Genomic DNA, 18,212 nt, shown 5'->3' on the forward strand with positions numbered 1-18,212 from the left:
CATTACAGAGCCACACAAAAGTAACAACATTCAATTTTTGTTGAGCATAAAAAAAACAGGCTATCAGCCTATAGTTTGTGCCTTTGTACAGTTTTTTCCTTTCATTTTTATTTCATATCCTTGCAAAAAATGATTATGTCAGGCGACATCATGACAGGGTCAGAAATACCTTTCGGGCAAGTTGCCTATGTGGATATTTGCCCCCCCCCCCCCCCCGTTGCATGTTGTATTTTATTCTGCATGTTTGTGTTTTTTATCACTTGGTGTGTTTTTCTATGTTTTGACTGAGGTGTTTTGAATTTGGACGCAACGACCAATGATGAGTCGCCTCACAGCAAGCAGGTCCTGGGTTCGAGCCCCGGGGTGGTCCAACCTTGGGGGTCGCCCCGGGTCGTCCTCTGTGTGGAGTTTGCATGTTCTCCCCGTGTCTGCGTGGGTTTCCTCCGGGGGCTCCGGTTTCCTCCCACAGTCCAAAGACGTGTAGGTCAGGTGGACCGGCCATACTAAACTGTGTGTGTGTGGGTCCAGGGTGTCTCCCCGCCTGCCGCCCAGTGACTGCTGAGATAGGCTCCAGCATCCCTGCGACCCCGAGAAGCGGTTTGCATGGTGGCGGGATGGAGCAAATGACGAACTGCACGGGGACCTGCATGTGGGCAGCCACGCCTCCCAAGACTAATCACGGGATGAGCGACAGGTGCGCGGGTGCTGCAGGAGCCACGCAGATAAAAGGAGACAGGGGGGCGGAGAGCACAAGATGGAGGTCCAACACAGCAGAGTGCAGCCCGGCCCAGGCCCAGGTGAGGCCAGGGGAACCGGCGGGCCGCACGCCGGTTCCCCTGGCCTCACCTGGGCCTGGGCCCGGGCCTGGGCCTGGGCCTGGTCTGGTCTGGTCTGGTCTGCCGGCTGCCGCCCAGGAGGGCCGTGGGTACCCTCCGGGGCCCTCTGGCAGATTTGGGTGGCGGGCGTGGCGAGGCAGGCTCACGCGGATTCATAGCTGGGGATGAGCTGTGAATGACCGGCAGCGGGGAACGCGCTACTCTTGCCCCCCCCCCACCACCACCACCACCACCACCCAGATCCCGGCGGGGTCGGGGAGCCTGGGCCGCAGGCGTGGGAGAGCGGAGCGACATTGCGCAACAGGGGCGAGGACGCGGACGCCGGCGCGGAGCCGCGGGGTTTGGACGGGGACTTGTGGGTGGTACCGTCCTTCCTGTTGCTCAACCGTAATAAATCTTTCGTCAGTTTTAGATCCGGTTTTTTTTTTAACTCCGCTTCCCTGATTTTGAACAAGCCGTGAGCCCTCCAGAGAACCCACAGGTGGCGTTGTCATGGTGACGCGGCAGCGGGCTGCGTGCGTGGGGTTGACTCGGCAGGACCGTGCAACCGTTTCTGCGATGCCTCGGAGGCGGCGGGCACGGGGCGTGGAAGTAACGAGAGAGTTGCTCCTCAACTCCAAGGACTCCTCCACGTTAAACGTATACCCGGTTCGAGCCCCATGGTGTCGGAGGGTTGAGTGGCCACGGAGTCCTCTGGTCTTGAGACTTCCTTCGTCTCGCTGCAGGTATTTTGAGGGCCTTCCTCCACAGCCGGGATGCTCTTGCGTATGTTACAAGTGTTGTTCCTCGGGACGCACAACCCTGCAGCCGAACTGTTGGTAACTACAGGACCGGGTTCAGAGATGCTGTTCAGAGATGCTGTTCAGAGATGCTGTTCCAGCAGGAGCGTCAGCCTCTCTCACTTTGCTGCTGTTCTCAGCCAAGTTGCTGGTTTGAAGATCTGGTGAATCATCAGTGGTTCTCGGGTTTGAAGGCAGGTCAGGGGTACATTTTTTGTTCAGTGCCATCTGCCTTTGGGGTTCGCCTCAAGATCGAAGGTCCAATTGGCTGACTTGTCCCCACACTCGGCCCTATTAGTGGAGGCCTGTGACACAGAACCTGGAGCAGATCTGTCAGGAGTTCAGGTCCTGGGTGATATCAACAGGTGTGAGAGGAGGAGAGCCAGTGCCGTACTCCAGAGCCCTGGAAAGGACTCGTCTATCAACTGATGTGCAACTTGTTCGCTCCAGGCTGAAGTGCTTTTAAAAGGAGGGGGGGGTTGGAGCACTGACCAGCACCCTTTGGGGTGTTGGTTTCACTCCACTGTTGCTGCTGCAGAGGATGGGGGTGGCAAAGAGAGGGTTGTCAGAGGAAGCACTGGGGGTCTCCATCCAGGTGCACAAAGGAGCAGCTGACACCATCTTCTAGCTGGAGTCTGGTCTTCACCGAGCCTGAAGTAACATCAGGACTGGGTGGGGGAGTATTTTCATCACAGTCGATCTTCCCTTTGAAAGTTGGTGGGGTATTTTCGCTCTTTCCCAGGAGGCAGATATCACCGCGTCTCATCCAAGCCTCCTTGAATGGCTGGCAGCGGGGGGGGGGGGGGGCACGCTACTCGCCTTTTGGTTACCCCCCCACAGGCCGGACGGGGTCAGAGTCTGGGCAGCAGGCGTGGGAGAGCGGAGCGAGGCGGGGACGTGGCGCCATGCAGAGAGGAGCCTCGGGATTTGGACTGGGACTTGTGGGTGGTACCATCCCTCCTATTGTTGAACTGGAATAAATCTTTCGCGAGTCTTACTTTCCTGTTTGGTTTTTCTGCTTCCCTGATTTTTTCTTTTATATAAAGACCCCTTGAGCCCTTCACAGTCCTGGGCTCTGCTAGACCCGAGGAGGCCTTGTCAAGTAAGTACAGCCCCGCTATTGGCTGCTGGGCCCGGCCACATCACTGGTGGCCTCTTGGGGGGGGGTGTAGTACCATCGTGTTTGGGGGGGCACTGGAAAAGTGCCCCTATGGTAGATGAAACATGGTGAAGTGTCCTTCCAGTGGACCATAAATGCTCCACCACTCTGCACTGGTGCCCCTCCGCATACAGCTGGCGTCGTGCTTTTGTTTCTTTTTAACGGTCTGGATGAGTTTTTGCAGCCATATAAGTCTCTTTGTGACCTTGCATATCATTAATTGTGTCATGCATGTGGTGTCAGTAGATGTTGGGGACAAACCAAAACCAGGGGACAAGCGTTAATCTCGTTAACATTAGAATAAACGTGGCCATGCAGCAGCTCACCGTGTTGTTCGCCAACACACCAGAAAATGCTGCACGGTACGGAGTTTGTTCTGCACCACGGAAGCACAACAAACACATCAGCACTAGTTTATTACCCTCTCTTGTTCAAATACCTTTTTTTTTTATTCACTCGACAAAAAAAAATGTTGCACCCGGCCAATTACCCCACTCTTCCGAGCCGTCCCGGTCGCTGCTCCGCCCCCTCTGCCGGTCCGGGGAGGGCTGCAGACTACCGCAAGCCTCCTCCCATACATGTGGACTCGCCAGCCCCTGCTTTTCCCCTGACGGTGAGGAGTTTCACCAGGGGGGGCGTAGCGCGTGGGAGGATCACGCTATCCACCCCCCCCCCGGAACAGGCACCCCGACCGACCAGAGGAGGCGCTAGAGAGCAGCCACCAGGAAACAAACGCGTCCCCGCTTGTCACCCGCAGACACGGCCAACTGTCTGTAGGGACGCCCGACCAAGCCGGAGGTGACACGGGGATTCGAACCGGCGAGCCCCGTGTTGGCAAGAGACTGCCACGCTACCCGGTCGCCCTACACGCGACACGTTTCTAAAGGTGTGAAGACCATCACAACCGTCTCCATTGTCTTCATCTGGTCTCCGAGCACGTTCGAGCGGCTCTGAAAGAAAAGTGGAAATAAAAATGGTTATCACCCCCTCTCTCGCGCGCGCGCACGAGACCAGGACAGCAGCAAGATCCAAAGACGGATTTTAATAAGTGGAATTGGGGAATAGACATCTAATTAAGACGGCGGTGCACAATCCTCCTCCTGAGGAGCTCCCCTCCTGCCGTTTTTCACTCAACCCTGATTCAACACACCTGATTCAATTAATCGAGGCCTCGGTCAGGCGTGTTAAATTGGGGTTGGAGTGGAAAAACGGCAGGATGGTAGAAGAAGAAGAAACGGCAGGATGGTAAAAGAAGAAGAAACGGCAGCATGGTAGAAGAAGAAGAAACGGCAGCATGGTAGAAGAAGAAGAAACGGCAGTATGGTAGAAAAAGAAGAAACGGCAGCATGGTAGAAGAAGAAACGACAGCATGGTAGAAGAAGAAGAAACGGCAGGATGGTAAAAGAAGAAGAAACGGCAGGACGGTAGAAGAAGAAGAAACGGCAGCACGGTAAAAGAAGAAGAAACGGCAGCATGGTAGAAGAAGAAGAAACGGCAGCATGGTAGCTCTCCAGGAGCAGGGTTGGACGCCACGGGAGGAGACGCTCATTCAAACCGGTGGCGTTCGCAAGCGCGCAGCGTCTGAGGAAGTTTGGGTCCGTAAACCAACAACATTACAACGTTTCCAGCCAAGGACTCTTGGTGTTTTCATGGGTAGGTGAAGCGAACATTAACGTTGGTCTTTTACACGTAAGTTAAGTTCAACACACGTCAGGAACGTTCTCTTCGACCCCGTTTACACTTGGTTTTAAAATGCGGTTTTTTTTGGCGATCGGATCACAAGTGGGCAGCGCTAAATACACGTGTAAACCACCACCGATACGTTTTGAGACTTGGTTACTCAAACCACCTGCGGAGGTGGTCTGGGACGCATTTGACCACATGTCTTTTGTAGTGTATGCGTCCTGATGCGTCCCCGACCAGGACGTAACAGGAATTCTTCTTCTTCGGAGTAACGGAATCTGATCGATCACACGTGGTGGGCAGGTCGCGTCTGGAGTCGCATGATGGACACGGGTGTAAACGGCGATGTGTCTCGCTGTCCACTTGTGATCCGATCGCCCAAAACGCACTTTGAAACCATGTGTAAACAGGGTCTTCGTTGCTTTTTCATTGTTCCCAATATGGACTAATGTTTGCCGTGTTTCAAATTTGCCGAAGCGCAACAACTGATGGGACATTTCCTTCGATGGTGTTTTAAGCCCCCCGTCGCCATGGCCGGGACGCGAACCTGTGTCTCCCTGACAATCGACAACGTTAACCAGTCGACTAAAGGGTCCGACCCGTTAGGCAAGGACCAACGTGTCTGCTTATCCATGCACGTTGCAGTATTCTTCCAGGCAGCGCTGCATGGACGGCACTCCCCGCCCCCAACAGTTTCATCCAATCACAGCACTGGTTAGGGTTCGCGCCAGTGCTGTGATTGGCTGAAACTGTAGGGGGGGGGCTTAAAACACCATCGAGGGGATATATTTCTAAGGAGGAAGACGTGTTGCATGTTGACTACACCAACCGTGGCGACACATTTGGTGACGGTGTTGTCTCTAACGTTGGAGAGCTATGGTTTCCGTTTCTCTTAGGGTCCTTATTTAAGGGTAGAGGCTAGTTCCCGTCGATGCAGAGAACGGTCAACTGAGCATGCGCATGTACTCGTTGCCTCCGTTGTTTGGGTAGGTTAGGGGTTAGGGCGGGGTTAGGGTTAAAGTGAGCCAATCAGACGCAGATTAGGGGCGTGTCTTCCTAGAATCCTAGCGCCTGGATGCCACGCGGGGCGTGTGGAGGTGTGGTAGAGGCATTTCGCGCATGCTCAGTTGACCGTTCTATACTCCCATTTCCGTTCTCTGCATCGATGGGGAACTAGCCCCTACCCTCATCTAAGAGTTCAGGTTTCTGTTTCGTGGTCTGATGTCTCGTGTACTGGTCACGTGCTCACCCAGTGACCTGAAATCCCAGCGGCCTGTGCTGCGCTACAGACCTGTCACTAATCCCGTCCCGTGGGAATATATGTCCCCCCTGAGATACATTTTAACAATCCCGTCCCGTGGGAATATATGTCCCCCCTGAGATACATTTTAACAATCCCGTCCCGTGGGAATATATGTCCCCCCTGAGATACATTTTAACAATCCCGTCCCGTGGGAATATATGTCCCCCCTGAGATACATTTTAACAATCCCGTCCTGTGGGAATATATGTCCCCCCTGAGATACATTTTAACAATCCCGTCCTGTGGGAATATATGTCCCCCCTGAGATACATTTTAACAATCCCGTCCCGTGGGAATATATGTCCCCCCTGAGATACATTTTAACAATCCCGTCCCGTGGGAATATACACTCACTGGCCACTTTATTAGGTACACCTTGCTAGTACCGGGTTGGACCCCCTTTTGCCTTCAGAACTGCCTTAATCCTTCGTGGCATAGATTCAACAAGGTACTGGAAACATTCCTCAGAGAGTTTGGTCCATATTGACATGATAGCATCACGCAGTTGCTGCAGATTTGTCGGCTGCACATCCATGATGCGAATCTCCCGGTCCACCACATCCCAAAGGTGCTCTATTGGATTGAGATCTGGTGACTGTGGAGGCCATTTGAGTACAGTGAACTCATTGTCATGTTCAAGAAACCAGTCTGAGATGATTCGAGCTTTATGACATGGCGCGTTATCCTGCTGGAAGTAGCCATCAGAAGATGGGAACACTGTGGTCATAAAGGGATGGACATGGTCAGCAACAATACTCAGGTAGGCTGTGGCGTTGACATGATGCTCAATTGGTACTAAGGGGCCCAAAGTGTGCCAAGAAAATATCCCCCACACCATTACACCACCACCACCAGCCTGAACCGTTGATACAAGGCAGGATGGATCCATGCTTTCATGTTGTTGACGCCAAATTCTGACCCTACCATCCGAATGTCGCAGCAGAAATCGAGACTCATCAGACCAGGCAACGTTTTTCCAATCTTCTATTGTCCAATTTTGGTGAGCCTGTGCGAATTGTAGCCTCAGCTTCTGTTCTTAGCTGACAGGAGTGGCACCCGGTGTGGTCTTCTGCTGCTGTAGCCCATCTGCCTCAAGGTTCGACGTGTTGTGGGTTCAGAGATGCTCTTCTGCATACCTCGGTTGTAATGAGTGGTTATTTGAGTTACTGTTGCCTTTCTATCGGCTCGAACCAGTCTGGCCATTCTCCTCTGACCTCTGGCATCAACAAGGCATTTTCGCCCACAGAACTGCCGCTCACTGGATATTCTCTCTTTTTCGGACCATTCTCTGTAAACCCTAGAGATGGTTGTGCGTGAAAATCCCAGTAGATCAGCAGTTTCTGAAATACTCAGACCAGCCCGTCTGGCACCAACAACCATGCCACGTTCAAAGTCACTTAAATCACCTTTCTTCCCCATTCTGATGCTCGGTTTGAACTGCAGCAGATCGTCTTGACCATGTCTACATGCCTAAATGCATTGAGTTGCTGCCATGTGATTGGCTGATTAGAAATTTGCGTTAACGAGCAGTTGGACTGGTGTGCCTAATAAAGTGGCCGGTGAGTGTATGTCCCCCCTGAGATACATTTTAACAATCCCGTGCTGTGGGAATATATGTCCCCCCTGAGATACATTTTAACAATCCCGTCCCGTGGGAATATATGTCCCCCCTGAGATACATTTTAACAATCCCGTCCCGTGGGAATATATGTCCCCCCCTGAAATACATTGTACGTGTATTGTTTCTAGCCTTGGGAGGCTGGCCCTCAAACTACCTGCGGCGAGACCAAGGAACTCTCAAAACCAGATGACTCTGTGGCCGCTCCACCCTCTGACACCATGGAGCTCGACGGAAACAAACCGGATACATTTAATTTGGATGAGTCCTTGGAGTTGAGGACTAACTCTCTCGTTACTTCCACGCCCATGCCCGCCTCCTCCAAGGTGTTCAACTACGGTGGGGTGCGGGAGCCGGGCAAAGCGTCCACATTACAGAAAAAGCTGTATGGTCCTGCTGAGTCAACCACACAGCCTGCTGCCACGTCAAACATTGTCAGTGACCGGAAGACGTTTCTGACAGTCCCTGCAGCTGGCTCCATGCTGCCTCCTTCAAGAGCTGTGTCCCAGCTCCCGACATGCAAACCTGCCTCCACAATTCCTGCACCGCCAAAGCCGTTAACCTCTGGCCTGCCCATGACCAGGAAGAGAGCCCAAGCTGAGGCCGCAGGAAACACAGCTGCTCCAGCTGCAATACCCCAACAGGTATGTTTAGAGGCTCTTCTCTTTTTTTTTTTTAAGTGAACCAATCACAATGCTGACTCATGTTAGTTCACATGATCTCTCACTGATGCCAGCCATTGAATCCTCTTGAGTCAGCAAAGAGAGGAGCCAGTTATAGGTAGCTGATATACCTGGTATAGATCACTGCGCAAGGTATAACTTGTGAGAGTTGTGTAGCTCAGTTGTTCCACAGGTGTTTCTGCTGTTGTGCAACAGGTACTGTTGTCGGCAACGATACAGCATCAATTTCTCATCAACGTGTTTGCTCTCTCCCCAACTCCATTGCAGAGAATTGAAAAAAGCTGCAGCAACAACTGCAGTGCAACTACAGGTGGGCAGTCCTCTAATAATATTATTGCATTAACATTGAATTGTAAATATTAAACCTCGTGGTTCTAATTGATTAACTCGAACAGGTCATTTTAACGTTTTCCTGTGGTGGCTTTTAATTCCTTGCGTGATTGTTAAATAATCAGTCTGTGTTTCAGTTTCATGGGTAATGTATGCACAGTTGCTGCCTGCTCTTTGAAGGTACTGACAGATTAATGTGTTGAAATGAGAGCAGCTGGCGTCAGTGTACAGTTTCTCCAGAGCGTTTCCTCTCCACATCACTGCCATGAGGGCTAAAGTGTCATGTAGAACTAAAGATAATATCAGTCAATAGAACATTATTTTATGTCACATCTCTTATACGACTGCCGTGCAAGACATGACAGTGTTTAAACATAATGAAATTCTCACAAAGAAGTAATTCAAGAATAAAATAAACGGTCATATAGTGTACAAAATGTTTACTGAACAATACTCAAAGGTTGCGTACCGTTCCTTGTGTCTATCTTGGTATTTACTTTTTGAATAGAAAACCTTTTGGATGTTACCCCTCTCCGTCTGGTCTCTCTCCTGGGTTGCTCTGTAGGATCTCAGCTGCCCAGCAGTGGCCTGAAGAGACCTCAGCCCAGTGGGCTACCACCAGCCAAACGAGGAACCATGCAGCTCAGACCACCATCAACAAGAGCAAACATAGCAGAAGCTTCCTGTGACGGCAAACCCAGTTCATCCACAGGTACGAACGGGTCACTCTGGGATTTGCTTTTTCATTCTTTTCAATTCTGGGTCAGCGTAATTTATTATTTATTATTCACCTTGTCTCTACACACGAATGTCACCAACCCAACAGGTAAGACCTCCTCCCTGAGCCAGCCCAAGAGGAATGTCCTAACCAAAAGTGAGGCCTTACCGTTGGCAAAGAGGAAGAAGATGGGTACGAAGCTTTTATTAAAACTAACGATACTACTTTCAATCTAGTAGTTTGACACACAACTGTATTTAAATGAACAAGGACTTTTCAATCTGCCTTGAAAAATATTTCTCCATTTCATCTGATGAAGTGGTTAAATGTGGTTTGCTTATCCTCGCTCCACTCCGCTCCTAGCTTATTCTTTTTTTCTTTCTTTTCCAAGATACGACGGTGTCATTCGGCTCTGCTCGGGTCTCAACAACCTCAGCGGAGCCAAACAAGGGACCTGTAAGTCTGAAGCCACCAGCAGGAAGACAGAGGCCCCTGGTAGCCAAATGCAACAGCAAGGGTGAGCAGGGTGTCCATCATAGGGTTTGTGTTCTGTAGCCTAATCATTTTGGCGTCGTCTTGTTCGGTTTGTGGAGGTGGATTTTAGATGTCCGCATTCAATGTAATGATGGTTTTGCTGCCATGTGTTAGACCATAAAGTCTATTTCAGTGGCCGTTGACTCATTGTCTTCTTAACCAGAAACGCAGCAACTCACGGCTCCACCTTCTAGAAAAACCACAGCAAAGATCAACTGCAAGGCTGGTGAGATTATTAACCTGCTACTCTGAGATGAATCAACATCCTTTATCGTAGACTCATATGGATGTGATTAGTTGTTGCCCTTAGAAGTGACTCTTCATCCTGTGTGATGTAACCCTCGTTTCCCCAACAGGACCCAAGTTTCTCTTCAACTTTTAGGTCCCGTGAAACGGCACGTAGAGCACTGCCAACTTGACTGTCGGGTGGGATTTTGTGAGGAGGGAGTTTCAATCTGACTGACAGCCAGTAATGGTCCAGCAGTTTTAGAATGAAGCTCTCCATATGCTAATGGCTAGTTTCAGTTTGGTGGTAGAAGACGACTCCTCTTCTCTCAATCTTGCACCCCGTCCTCCCCCCTTATGTGTTTACATCTTTGAGTGCTGGATGGTGTAATGTAAAAACTGTCAAGAAGAGAAAAAGATTTTTCTTCTGAACACAAGTAAAATGGGGTTTTTTTTGTGTGAATTTCTAGAAGTTAGAGATAAATAGATGTAAATCAAATGCAGATAAGAGTGAAAATACATTTATTTCATGGGACCTATAAAAACTTTTGGCAAATACGGCATTTGTTGGTTCACTGGTAATGAGAGGAACTATTTGGTTTAATCTTTTATTTTCTTTTGAGTTTTCAGAATTTTAAATTTATTTATAAGCCTTAGATGGGAAGAACTCTGACTTGTATGAACTGTTGTATTGATTTTTATTTTTTTCTTGGGTGAACTGGTACAAGTGACCCCATTCTTGGTAGCGAAGTGTGTCTAGCCATTTAACATTGTGATATTTGTCAGTCCATATGGAGCTGATGCACTGCCTCAGACCACCAAGACAAGAAGTGTATTCATCACAGAGTTGTCTGCTTCTGACCGATCCTGCTCAGTTAACCTTTTCCTGGTCCATCTACCGTAGAGCCTGATGTGGGCGTCGTGGCAGAGTGCGCCAACTGTGCTGTTCTTCAGCAAGAGCTGCTGGAGGTGAAGGAAGAAGTCAGGCGGCTGCATGAAGGTCTGGCTCTTGAAGGTGGTTTCACTCAGAGGAATCTGACTGGAGAGGTTTCCGAATGATCAACGGGCCTCAGACTGAAGTGTTCCAGTGGTTCAAACTTTGAAATCAGTTGAATGTAACAAAGGAATCGTGCAGCTTTTAACTTAAAACCCTCGCTTTGCTGAAATAAAAATGTATTTTTTAATTGTCAAGTTCAGTTCATATGTTTCCCCTTTTTAAAATGCATGAAAGTCACTCAATAATGGAAATAGGCCCAGCCATGTTGACACACCGTCCCCAGGAAGCTGGATTAGTTGGGTTAGACTGAAGCCCAAGCCAGTCAAACATGCGTTCTTGAGTTATCTGGTCCTGTGTAATGTGCTGGTTCCAGAAAAGAGGGCGTCAACAAGTGAGTCCCCCCATCTTGAAACTTGTATTCATGGAAATGTGAGGAAGTCTCAAGCTCACGTTGCCATAGTTTAGATCGTCTCCATCTCATTTTAGATTGTCTGCTTGCTCATTGGATGGAAAATTCAGCCAATCGTTGGCCTGCAACTGCCGTGACGGCACCAAGAGCGCAGCCGTTGACTGACAAACTTTTGGAGCGGCCGGATTGAACGTTACTGCCACCTATCGGTCAACAGCGTGAACTGAGGATTTACCACGACCCTCGAACTACTTCGACAAACTAATGTATAATTAAAATATTTAAAATCGGATCAAATGTTGGTGAAATAATTTGGATCAGCCGACAAATTTTACTTTTTGTTGTTGGGTTCATCAGTAATTATAACAATGTGTGACCTAATCTATGTTATGTTCCACCAGCTAGTCCCAGGACCCCCCATGCAAACGGATTATCCCACAGAAACAGCTGCTTTAGACTTGTTTTAGGATCATATAGCACTCCTATAGAAAATTCTGCAGGAAATATATATTTAAAAAAAAACATTGAGGATGGTATCGGAATTATGAAGTTTTGTAACCTAAGGAAATGATCTTCAATATCACTGGGCCGCATTTTCTATTTGTTTACTCTCCATAAAGCTTTGCTCAGTTTACGGCTAAAAGATTTAAGAAGTGTGTCGCATATTCCCGACGAGACCCAATTTTTGCTTTTCCTTTTTTGTTTTTTTCAAATCTCCTCTTGCCATGTGGACACTGATCCTGTAACTGGTGCTGCCACATGGAGTCAATCCTGTGTGTTCACCTTGATTAAGAAGGTTTTAAGCAGATTTATTTCATGACAACTGATGGAATTAAATGAACATATTGTATATATAGCATGCTTTTTTATAGCTTAACGTTAATTTTTTTAAATATATTTATGATTGAAGTTAGTCAGAATGTGTAAAGAAATGATAAATGGTAAATGGCCTGCATTTATATAGCACTTTTCTAGCCGCAACAGCCACTCAGAGTGCTTTACAGTCATGAATGCTTCACGTTCACACACGCACGCACACACACGCTTACACACGCACACACGGCAGTATATTAAAACAACTTTAGCTCGGTAGCTAGCGTGGCCAAAATTAACATTGTGTGTGTGTGTGTGTGTGTGTGTGTGTGTGTGTGAGCGAGAGAGAGAGAGTGTGTGTGTGTGTGTGTGTGTGTGTGAGATCTCCCGTCACTGTTGTAATGTTTATGGTGTATAATGCATGTGACGCTTCTTGCGTTGTATTTGATGTTTTATTTTCATTCACTGGGTGGCGCTGTTGGTTCATGTTGTAAGTGGTTGTGGGTTGAAAGAAAGAAGAAGAAAATCCCGGAAACGCAGCTTTTAACGTAGTTCCGGTTGCCAGGCGTGGGAGCTGAATATGTCAATAAAGGAGTTTAATCATTATATTGCTGCCTTGGAATTACGTTTAATAACTTTACAACCGTAATTACACAACGCGGACTGCTCCTGTACACGACGAGTCCATTTATTTTGTGCATACGACAGAAAAAGAAAAGTATTCGTTATTTCCGCCTGTCGCCCCATGACTGCTGGGATAGGCTCCAGCATCCCCGCCACCCTGAGAGCAGGATAAGCGGTTTGGATGATGGATGGATGGGTTTTTATTTCATATCCTTGCAAAAATGAAAAATACTAACGTCAGGTCAGATGACATCACTGGTGGGCTTTGGGGGGGGGTGAAATTTAACGCCCTCGTGTTCGAAAAAAAAAAACAAAAACGGCAAAAATGTCCTTTTGGATGCCCCTATGGTAGATAAAACATGGTAAAATGCCCCTATGGTAGATAAAACATGGTAAAATGCCCCTATGGTAGATAAAACATGGTAAAATGCCCCTGTGGTAGATAAAACATGGTAAAGTGCCCTCTTGGATGCACCTGTGGTAGATAAAACATGGTAAAATGCCCCTGTGGTAGATAAAACATGGTAAAATGCCCCTATGGTAGATAAAACATGGTACAGTGCCCTCTTGGATGCCCCTGTGGTAGATAAAACATGGTAAAATGCCCCTATGGTAGATAAAACATGGTAAAATGCCCCTATGGTAGATAAAACGTGGTAAAGTGCCCTCTTGGATGCCCCTATGGTAGATAAAACATGGTAAAATGCCCTCTTGGATGCCCCTGTGGTAGATAAAACATGGTAAAATGCCCTCTTGGATGCCCCTGTGGTAGATAAAACATGGTAAAGTGCCCTCTTGGATGTCCCTATGGTAGATAAAACATGGTAAAGTGCCCTCTTGGATGTCCCTATGGTAGATAAAACATGGTAAAATGCCCCTATGGTAGATAAAACGTGGTAAAGTGCCCTCTTGGATGCCCCTATGGTAGCTAAAACATGGTAAAATGCCCTCTTAGATGCCCCTGTGGTAGATAAAACGTGGTAAAGTGCCCTCTTGGATGCCCCTGTGGTAGCTAAAACATGGTAAAATGCCCTCTTGGATGCCCCTGTGGTAGATAAAACATGGTCAAGTGCCCTCTTGGATGTCCCTGTGGTAGATAGAACATGGTAAAATGCCCCTATGGTAGATAAAACATGCTAAAGTGCCCTTCCAGTGGACCATAAATCACCTCTCTGTGCTCTGGTGCCCCACCGCATACAGCTGGAGTCCTTATTCGCCTCTGCCCCCCAAACAGTCTGGATGACTTTTTCCACCCATGTAAGTAAAGTCTCTTCTTTGTGAACTTGAGTATCATATTATTAAAAAAAAACCAACTTTTTTTAATGCATGTGGTGTCAGTAGATGTATAGGGACAAATCAAAACCATAGGAAAAGTGTTAACTCATTTACATTAGAATAAACACGGACATTCATCAGCTAAATGTGTTGTTCTCCGCCACACTAGAAAACACTGCACGTTATGGAGTTTGTTCTGCACCCTGGAAGCACAACAAACACATCAGCACTAGTTCATTGTCATCTTCTTTATTTTTCAAATACGTTTTCATTCACAGTTGACATTTTTTTTTACCCCCTCCCCCTTTTCTCCCCAATTGCAGCTGGCCAATTACCCCACTCTTTTGAGCCGTCCTGGTCTCTGCTCCGCCCCCTCTGCTGATCCGGGGAGGGCTGCAGACTACCACATGCCTCCTCCCATACATGTGGAGTCACCAGCCCCTGCTTTTCCCCTGACAGTGAGGAGTTTCACCAGGGGGACGTAGTGCATGGGAGGATCACGCTATTCCCCCCTAGTTCCCCCTCTAACAGGCGCCCCGACTGACCAAAGGAGGCGCTAGTGCAGCGACCAGGACACATACTCACATCCGGCTTCCCACCCGCAGACACGGCCAACTGTGTTTGTAGGAACGCCCGGCCAAGCCGGAGGTAACGTGGGGATTTGAACCGGCGGTCCCCATGTCGCTAGGCAACAGAACAGACCGCTGCGCTACCCGGACGTCCTACACTCGACACTTCTTAAAGGTGCGAAGACCATCACAACTGTTCCCATTTTCTTCATCTGGTCTCCGAGTACGTTTAAGTGCCTCTGAAAGAAAAGTGGAAAAAGAAGAAGTGGTTATCACTCTCTTACGCACACAGACACACAATCATGCACGAGATGAGGGCAGCAGCAAGATCCACGGACGGGTTTTAATAAGTGGAATTAGGGAATAGACATCTAGTTAAGATCTAAAATGAGCTGGAGACGTTTCAAACTATGGCAACGTGAGCTTGAGACTTCCTCACATTTCCATGAATACAAGTTTCAAGATGGGGGGACTCGCTTGTTGACGCCCTCTTTTTCTGGAACCAGCACATTACACAGGACCAGATAACTCAAGCATGCAGCGTTTTGACTGGCTTGGGCTTCACTCTAACCCAACTAATCCAGTTTCCTGGGGACGGTGTGTCACCATGGCTGGGCCTATTTCCATTATCAAGTGACTTTCATGCATTTTAAAAAGGGCAAACATATGACCTGAACTTGACCATCAATAATCAATTTTTATTTCAGCAAAGCGAGGGTTTTAAGTTAAAAGCTGCACGATTCATTTGTTACATTCAACTGATTTCAAAGTTTGAACAACTGGAACACTTCAGTCTGAGGTCCGTTGATCATCTTGAAACGTCTCCAGTGACATCTGACAACATCTGAGTGAAACCACCTTCGAGAGCCAGACCTTCATGCAGCCGCCTGACTTCTTCCTTCATCTTCAGCAGCTCTTGCCGAAGAACAGCACAGTTGGCGCACTCTGCCACGACGCCCACATCAGGCTCTACGGTAGATGGACCAGGAAAAGGTTAACTGAGCAGGATCGGTCAGAAGCAGACAACTCTGTGATGAATACACTTCTTGTCTTGGTGGTCTGAGGCAGTGCATCAGCTCCATATGGACTGACAAATATCACAACGTTAAATGGCTAGACACACTTTGCTACCAAGAATGGGGTCACTTGTACCAGTTCACCCAAGAAAAAATTACATAATTAATAAAAATATTATTAGAATCAATACAACAGTTCATACAAGTCAGAGTTCTACCATCTAAGGCTTACAAATAAATTTAAAATTCTGAACACTCAAAAGAAAATAAAAGATTAAACCAAATAGTTCCTCTCACTCATTACCAGTGAACCAACGAATGCCGTATTTGCCAAAAGTTTTTATAGGTCCCATGAAATAAATGTATTTTCACTCTTATCTGCATTTGATTTACATCTATTTAAATCCAACTTCTAGAAATTCACACAAAAAATTTTTAATTTTGTGTTCAGAAGAAAAATCTTTTTCTCTTCTTGACAGTTTTTACATTACACCATCCAGCACTCAAAGATGTAAACACATAAGGGGGGAGGACGGGGTGCAAGATTGAGAGAAGAGGAGTCGTCTTCTACCACCAAACTGAAACTAGCCATTAGCATATGGAGAGCTTCATTCTAAAAATGCTGGACCATTACTGGCTGTCAGTCAGATTGAAACTCCCTCCTCACAAAATCCCACCCGACAGTCAAGTTGGCAGTGCTCTACGTGCCGTTTCACGGGACCTAAAAGTTGAAGAGAAACTTGGGTCCTGTTGGGGAAACGGGGGTTACATCACACAGGATGAAGAGTCACTTCTAAGGGCAACAACTAATCACATCCATATGAGTCTACGATAAAGAATCTTGATTCATCTCAGACTAGCAGGTTAATAATCTCACCAGCCTTGCAGTTGATCTTTGCTGTGGTTTTTCTAGAAGGTGGAGCTGTGAGTTGCTGCGTTTCTGGTTAAGAAGAAAATGAGTCAACGGCCACTGAATAGACTTTATGGTCTAACAAATGGCAGCAATACCATCATCACATTGAATGCGGACATCTAAAATCCACCTCCACAAACCGAACAAGACGATGCCAAAATGATTAGGCTACAGAACACAAACCCTATGACGGACACCCTGCTCACCCTTGCTGTTGCATTTGGCTACCAGGGGCCTCTGTCTTCCTGCTGGTGGCTTCAGACTTACAGGTCCCTTGTTTGGTTCCGCTGAGGTTGTTGAGACCCGAGCAGAGCCGAATGACACCGTCGTATCTTGGAAAAGAAAGAAAAAAAGAATAAGCTAGGAGCAGAGTAGAGTGAGGATAAGCAAACCACATTTAACCACTTCATCAGATGAAATGGAGAAATATTTTTCAAGGCAGATTGAAAAGTCCTTGTTCATTTAAATACAGTTGTGTGTCAAACTGCTAGATTGAAAGTAGTATCATTAGTTTTAATAAAAGCTTTGTACCCATCTTCTTCCTCTTTGCCAACGGTAAGGCCTCACTTTTGGTTAGGACATTCCTCTTGGGCTGGCTCAGGGAGGAGGTCTTACCTATTGGGTTGGTGACGTTTGTGTGTAGAGACAAGGTGAATAATAAATAATAAATTACACTAACCCAGAATTGAAAAGAATGAAAAAGCAAATCCCAGAGTGACCCGTTCGTACCTGTGGATGAACTGGGTTTGCCGTCACAGGAAGCTTCTGCTATGTTTGCTCTTGTTGATGGTGGTCTGAGCTGCATGGTTCCTCGTTTGGCTGGTGGTAGCCCACTGGGCTGAGGTCTCTTCAGGCCACTGCTGGGCAGCTGAGATCCTACAGAGCAACCCAGGAGAGAGACCAGATAGAGAGGGGTAACATTCAAAAGGTTTTCTATTCAAAAAGTAAATACCAAGATAGACACAAGGAACGGTACGCAACCTTTGAGTATTGTTCAGTAAACATTTTGTACACTATATGACCGTTTATTTTATTCTTTAATTACTTCTTTGTGAGAATTTCATTATGTTTAAACATTGTCATGTCTTGCACCGCAGTCGTATAAGAGATGTGACATAAAATAATGTTCTATTGACTGATATTATCTTTAGTTCTACATGACACTTTAGCCCTCATGGCAGTGATGTGGAGAGGAAACGCTCTGGAGAAACTGTACACTGACGCCAGCTGCTGTCATTTCAACACATTAATCTGTCAGTACCTTCAAAGAGCAGGCAGCAACTGTGCATACATTACCCATGAAACTGAAACACAGACTGATTATTTAACAATCACGCAAGGAATTAAAAGCCACCACAGGAAAATGTTAAAATGACCTGTTCGAGAAAATCAATTAGAACCACGAGGTTTAAAATTTACAATTTAAAAAACAAAAAAAATCATATCAAGATTATTAGAGAACACCTCTTGTGCACCAAAGATACACAAACAAAAACCCCACAAACATGTATGCAAACGACCTGCCCACCTGTAGTTGCACTGCAGTTGTTGCTGCCTTTTCCAATTTTCTGCAATGGAGTTGGGGAGAGAACAAACACGTTGATGAGAAATTGATGCTGTATCCTTGCTGACAACAGTACCTGTTGCACAACAGCAGAAACACCTGTGGAACAATTGAGCTACACAACTCTCACAAGTTATACCTTGCACAGTGATCTATACCAGGTA

The 18,212-nt window shown here is 47.3% G+C and overlaps 3 long non-coding RNA genes across 3 annotated transcripts; 2 read left to right on the top strand and 1 right to left on the bottom strand.

The window, feature by feature from the left end:
- The first annotated feature begins 9,065 nt into the window (after positions 1-9,065).
- LOC130131935 (uncharacterized) lies at positions 9,066-9,544 on the top strand. The gene is made up of 3 exons (XR_008812421.1): positions 9,066-9,103; positions 9,218-9,301; positions 9,501-9,544. It is a non-coding gene; the product is annotated as an uncharacterized LOC130131935 (long non-coding RNA).
- LOC130131938 (uncharacterized) lies at positions 9,534-10,071 on the top strand. Its single transcript, XR_008812423.1, has 3 exons — positions 9,534-9,626; positions 9,807-9,869; positions 10,000-10,071. It is a non-coding gene; the product is annotated as an uncharacterized LOC130131938 (long non-coding RNA).
- Positions 10,072-16,772: 6,701 nt separating this feature from the next.
- Positions 16,773-17,251, bottom strand: LOC130131937 (uncharacterized). Its single transcript, XR_008812422.1, has 3 exons — positions 17,214-17,251; positions 17,016-17,099; positions 16,773-16,816 (listed from the first exon to the last, which is right to left on the bottom strand). It is a non-coding gene; the product is annotated as an uncharacterized LOC130131937 (long non-coding RNA).
- Positions 17,252-18,212: the final 961 nt, after the last annotated feature.

Source organism: Lampris incognitus (genome assembly GCF_029633865.1).
Source record: "Lampris incognitus isolate fLamInc1 chromosome 17 unlocalized genomic scaffold, fLamInc1.hap2 SUPER_17_unloc_1, whole genome shotgun sequence".
Lineage (NCBI taxonomy): Eukaryota > Metazoa > Chordata > Actinopteri > Lampriformes > Lampridae > Lampris > Lampris incognitus.